At 41.7% G+C, this 6,192-nt stretch overlaps 1 long non-coding RNA gene across 1 annotated transcript in view; it reads right to left on the minus strand.

Annotated features, from left to right (window-relative positions):
- Nucleotides 1-4,278: 4,278 nt before the first annotated feature.
- Nucleotides 4,279-6,192, minus strand: part of LOC111812644 — a 25,375-nt gene continuing 23,461 nt past the window's right edge. Inside the window, exon 3 of the long non-coding RNA XR_002818092.1 lies at nt 4,279-4,458. This is a non-coding gene — a long non-coding RNA (uncharacterized LOC111812644). The remainder of the gene's footprint in view (nt 4,459-6,192) is intronic.

Raw genomic sequence — 6,192 nt, forward strand, 5'->3', positions numbered from 1 at the left:
AAGAATGTATGCAGTATGTTAGTTATTGAAACTGTCCTACTGATTTGATTTGAAACTGTCTCATTGCTATCTGTTTATCAATAAAATTATGAAAAAAAATTATAGCAAATTTGGAAAGCAGAAAAGTAAAAGAGAAGAAAAATGGTGTTCCATCCTACTTTGAGGAAAAAAGTGTGAACATCTTGAAATACTTTATTTTTTGGTGAAAATATGAAGATTAAAAGCTGTTTTCAAAAATTGTTTATGGGCTGGGGCTGTAGCTCTTTGGTACAGTATATGCTTAGGACCAGCTGGGTTCAGTCCCAGCACACACGCACACGCGCGCGCACACACACACACACACACACACACACACGAAAGCATATTTAATTGTTTTGCCCAGCTGTTAGCATACAATAGATTAAAATGACTCTTGTGTTATTCTTTTTCCCTAAATATATCCTAAACATCTCTCCACTTTATTATGAACTTTTTTTTGCTACAGTGAGGGGTCCACAGAGGTCTTTTCCATAAAAGAATGGGCCCACCCCTGCTTTGACTGCCACTCCTGGGTCCAGGCTGGCGCAGCAGGACGAGTGCATAGCCCATGCTGACGGCTGCTGGAGTCTGGGGCTGCTGGCTGGCTATTCTGGCTTAATAGTGCAAAAGAAATAGTGGCCCCAAGACATTTGTTAAATTAGTTTGACTCATGTCAATTCTATCCATCCCCCAAAACACTTAATGAAAGTGTTACAAACTTCTCCAGCAGAGGGTGATAGTTGTTTATTTCTAGATAGAAATCTTAGTCATGCAGTTTGCCTCTGGTTACTTTGACAAAATCATACTTGCTTTTCTTATTTATTTATCTATCTATTATTTGGTACAGGGTCTCACTACACCATTCAGACTCACAGTAATCCTCCTGTCTCAGCCTACCCAGCACGGGGATTACAGCCATGCATTTGTTTTTCAATCTTGAGAATAAAAGAAACCAACTTAGCAGGCTATACGGTAAAGTTAGTTAGATATGGTTTAGCTGAGGTTGTGAGAGGAATAATCTCATAAACACACTTACTTGCTTATTTTTCTATTAAACAATAGAGCCAATTGACCTCACAGTGTGCTGTAATATCGCACTCTGATTTTCACTCCTGGGGTGGACAGGAGTAGAGGTAAGACTAGAGGGCAGGGGGCTTCCCCCTCAGCCCTTGGAGCACTAAGGGAAATCTTCTGTTGGCAAGGGCTGTCCTGTACATTGTAGGAACTGAAATAGCATCCTTGACTCTACCTACTAAAGCTAGTTATGCTCTGTCCCTCACTGTGGCAATCAAAAATGTCCCCTCAGAGAGAAAGACAAAATTACCCTCAGTTAAGAATTACTGACCTACACATAATCTAGACCAATAAGTTTAGCAAATATATTCTTAAAAGACCAAAAATAGGGGCTGGGGAGATGGCTCAATGGAATAAGAGCTTCCCTGGCAAGCACAAAGGCCTGAATTCAATCCCCTGTTCCGCCAAAAAAAAAAAAAAAAAGACCCAAAATAAAGTTTACCAGATATTGTATGGGTGCTACTGACGACATCAGAAATGAGCTTTCTCGCAGCCTGGAGCTCAGTATTCAAGAGCACTGCTTACTGAGACCTTTCAAGCGCCGAACTGAAAGCTGTTCATGTTCCTATAGGCCAAATCCCAGCTCAGAGCAGAACTCAGAACTGTGAAGCTTCACCCAGAGGTCACCCATATCCAGAGAGGTCATCCCATATTTAGAGAGAAATGGTTTCAATTAAGATATCCAAATGGCAAAAGATGAAGCCTCTTCATAAGATCCTGCCTTGCTTACGTCTTTTGAATAAACATTCCCCAAAGGCCCTTCTTTTTTTTTTTTTTTTAATACCAGGGATTGAACTCAGGACCTTGTGCTTGCCAGGCAGGTGCTTATGGCGCTGAGCTCTCAACTAGCTCCCACAAAGGCCCTACTGTGGATGGCTTGGTTTAGTCTGTGGTGCTACTGGGAGGTGGTAGAGCATTTACAAGGTGGGCCCTAATGGAAGGCAGGTAGGTCACCAGGAATGTGTCCCTGCAGGGCATTTTGGCCCCAGCTCCTTCTCTCTTTGCTGATTGCCATGAAGCCAGAAATTTCCTTCACCACTTGCTCCCCACAGGCTGTGCTGCCTCACTACAGAACCAAGAGCAAACAGCCATGGACTAAAGCCTCCAGAACTATGAATCAAAATAAACCTTTCCTCTTTATGAGCAGATTATCTCCGGTATTTGTTACAGAGAGGGAAAGCCACTCGACACTTTGGACATCTATGTTTCTGACCCCCATGTTCCATAGTTGGGTCTCTGGCCTCAGGGAAGAGTGGGAGGGCAAATTCTTACTTCTAATTACAGCTCATACTGCACTGCTCAAGACAACTAATTCCTCCAATTTGTCCTAACCAGAGCAACTAATCAAAGTATCCTCCAATAAAACATGAAAGATTTTTCTCTATTTTGTTTGGTTGCATTCATCTCACTTACAGATGAGGTTACTAAATGATGATGTCCAGATCTCACAACTAGAAAGTGACAGACACAGGACCCAAACTATGGAAACAGAGAACTGCCCCTGACAGGAGGACTTGACCCTCAGGCACTGACACAGTGCTGAGGACTCAGGATAATTCTCTGGGTTCACAAAATGATTTCATGTCTATTTCTTTTAAACCAGAAGAATTTCACTATAAAAACTAAAATTTCATTTAAATTAGAATTTTAACTGACTATATAACATGAAATTAGATCTATTCCACACATGTGCACACTGTGAGATGTCCACATAGGATTAAGTATACATATCTTCTCAAACCTTCACCTTGTCTTTATGGTTAAAGCATTAACAAATCCTTTCTTCAAGCTTTGTGGAGCGTGCATGACATAGTTCTTACAGTCTCTCACCAGGACTTTTGCTCCTGCCTGCTACTCAGTACCCCTGACCAATTTTCTCCATCCCTCCCTGCCTCTGGTAACTGCCATTCTGCGCTCGACTTCTGAGATCATCTTTTCTAGGTTCCACGTGAGTGAGATCATATTTGTGTATTTGTCTTTCTGACTTGGCTTAACATGGTAATTAATGCAGTGATACTGAGTTTCATCTATGTTGTGGCAAATGACAAAATGTCATTTTTTTAAGTGGATGAATAGTAAAAATAAAATAAAATAAAACTGTTAATTTTTTATGGAGGAAGGAACCCCCGAAAGCCAAGTTTCCTAGGGCCCACTATGTCATCCTCAGGTCTGATTATGCTGTGCTGTGTTCAGGGAGTACAAGTAAAGCTGATATTAATCCACTTGATATACACCCAGTCTCAGGTTAGCAACATCGGAACAAGAGGAAAAATATTAAAGTGCATGTTGTATATTATGAGGTCAGTGGTATCATTTTCATATATTCACTTAATAAACATTAAAATGCCTTGATACAATTTTTTTTTAATTTAAGATATTGCTGGGGCTGGGGAGGTAGCTCATTGACAAAAGCACCTGCCTGGCAAGTACAAGGTTGTGAGTTTGATTCCCAGTACCAAAAAAAAAAGATATTGCTAACTTTTTTTATTAAAAAATGTATTAACTCCCAATCATGAAAAATGGAAGAGGTTTTTTTTTTTATGTTCTAGGTGTTGAAACCTGGTCCTTCAATATGTTAGGCAAGTTCCCTACCATTGAGCCACACTTGTAGTCCCTTGAAAAGGGAGTTTCTTTTCAATTCTATCCCAAATCTGTGGGTCACCAGGACCCCTTCATTTCCATCCTTGATGGTGGGGACAGTAGGGAAGCCAATCACCTTCAATCGTTTTACTGCACCCTCTCTATACCAGCTAAAGGTAACCCATGTCTTAGTCAACTGGGACTAACAAAATACTATGGTCTGGGTGGCTTCAGCAGACATGTAAGTTGGCAGCACGGCTGAATCCTGTGAAGGCTGTGTTTCCTGGCCTTCTCCTTGTGCCCTCACACTTCTGGTGCCTCAGCTTCCAACCAGGAGAACACCCGTTCTGTCAGACCAGGGCTCTACCCCTAGGACCTCATGTTACCTTGATGAAGGCCACAAAGGCCCCGCTTCCAAATACAGTCACGTGGTGAATTGGAAATCCAGCATATGAATTAGGGTGTGGAGTGTGGGCACAGTTCAATCTATAGCAAGTGAATTGCTCAGATAATTTAGGGTGGGTATATTTTTAGTATTTAATTGAAAAGCAAACCAAGGAGGAAGGGTGGAATTCTTTGTGTATTCTATCTAAAACCTTACCTCTTCTCTGGTTCCAATTAATTCAGAATATAATGACATCATGCACTGTTCACAATCTCTTCTCTCATTACTGGAATTGGTGAGTAATAGAGGTTATTTTTGTTGGAGGTGTGGTGGATATCTTGAGTTTGGTTCCATTTCTTGACTGGAGTTTGATCTAGGCTTTTTCCTTCTTCTTTTCCACCCTGAGAATAGAAAAAGGCAGGATTCCTGCCTAGCAAGGGCAGCAAACTAATTGTTTAGGAAAAAAATTCAATTGACTATTCCATTGAGCAGCTTACCATTTCTTAGTTGTCTCTGCCACTAAGCTGTATTTTTCCACCACTGACTCAGACTTTGAAGAGTCCTTTTTAATGGAAACATGAATAGAAATAAGTTTTTCAAGAACACTAGGCTGGGGCACAAAATTATATTGCCATTATATTTTATTTGGTTTTATTTTTAATTTCAATTCTCCAAGCACATACTTCCTCCTGCCTGAATGCTTCCCCTTCTGACATTAGAATTTCTTTTTAATTTAAGATTCCTAATACTTAATTGGAGACAGCCCTCTCCCAGGCATCAAATCTAGTCATCGAGTCACTCTATCCTATTGTTCCATTTGAGTACTCTTCATAGCACCTATAACTCTGGCTTTCTTTCTTTTTTCCCATCCTTTCCCCCTCATTGTTCCTGGTCTACTTTCTCCCACCCTGAGGCTCTCTTCTCCAAGTGACAGTTTTCAACCTTGAACCCTTGCAGCTACCTGTCTTTTCCATCAGGGTACAAGGGCATGTCTGGCATAAAAAGGTGCTCAACAATTATTTGTGGGAAGGAGGAATGGAGGAAGGAAGGAAAGAAGGAAAAGAGAGAAAAAAACAGAAACAAACAAACAGAAAGAGAAAGTCGGTCTCTGTCAATAGGAGAAGTCTTTTTATTTTGGTTCAGCAGTTTCATTCTTGTGTGGTGAGCTCTTCACAGTCAGCAAGCGGACTATAAAAAGAACCAAGGGCAAGGAGAAAGAATTCTTAATGATGACTGAGAGAAACAATGACAAATCAGAAAAGCAAGAAGCAGCATTGTGCTATGGTTTGGATCTAAGATGCCTTCCAAAGCCTATGTACCTACTGATGGAGCCTTAGAAAGATGGTGGGATTGTGGAGACTTGCAGCTGATTTGCTGTTAGGAGAAGAAGCCTGGCTGGGGGGGTGGGGTAGGTCACCAGGTATGGCCTGGAGGGGTACACTTCATGTCCTCTTCCTTTGTCCTCTTCTTTTTGCCTATCACGCTGAGACAGGAGATTAGGGTATGACAAGCTGGATGGGGAAGCAGGCATGGTCCGTTAAGTGCAAGATCCCAGAGCCCTGTGCAGAACAGTGCCCATAGCCCTGCATGTGGACTTCTGAGAATCGGAGCAGGTCTTCAGTGGGATGGCCTAGACCAGATGTCAGCCAGAGGCGTGGGGCCCCAGCACCACCTCTCAGGATGGACACGTACAGACTCATGCAGGCTGTATGTGGGGGTGTAGATGAAAGGACACAGGTGCCCAGAACTCACTAGCAGGGCTTTCCTCACCATTTCATGCTGTGTCCTTTTATCTCGTTTGTCCCTCTTTTATTGAGCCTCAGCTTGCCATCTGAAGAACCAATTTCTCCTTCATTCTTCACATTTGCTTTCTCAAATAAGCTTTGTTATCACTTTTTTGATCATTTTGTTCAAGTCTTTGTGTGGAACAACAAAAAAAAAAAACCATTGAATTCAACTCCAGAAAGAGATGTAAGCACCAAAACCCCAATATCATTTATTTGGTGAACAATGTTTAGAAAGAGCTAGCCAGTAGCATGAGCTGGTGTACCCAGGCAGGAGGCAGCCGGGTAAGGCTGATGGATGCACTTTTGTTGCTCCCTAAAATGTCACAAAGTGTAAACATAAGAATTATA

This window comes from Octodon degus, unplaced genomic scaffold (assembly GCF_000260255.1).
Source record: "Octodon degus isolate 3935 unplaced genomic scaffold, OctDeg1.0 scaffold00133, whole genome shotgun sequence".
NCBI classification, from domain to species: Eukaryota; Metazoa; Chordata; class Mammalia; order Rodentia; family Octodontidae; genus Octodon; species Octodon degus.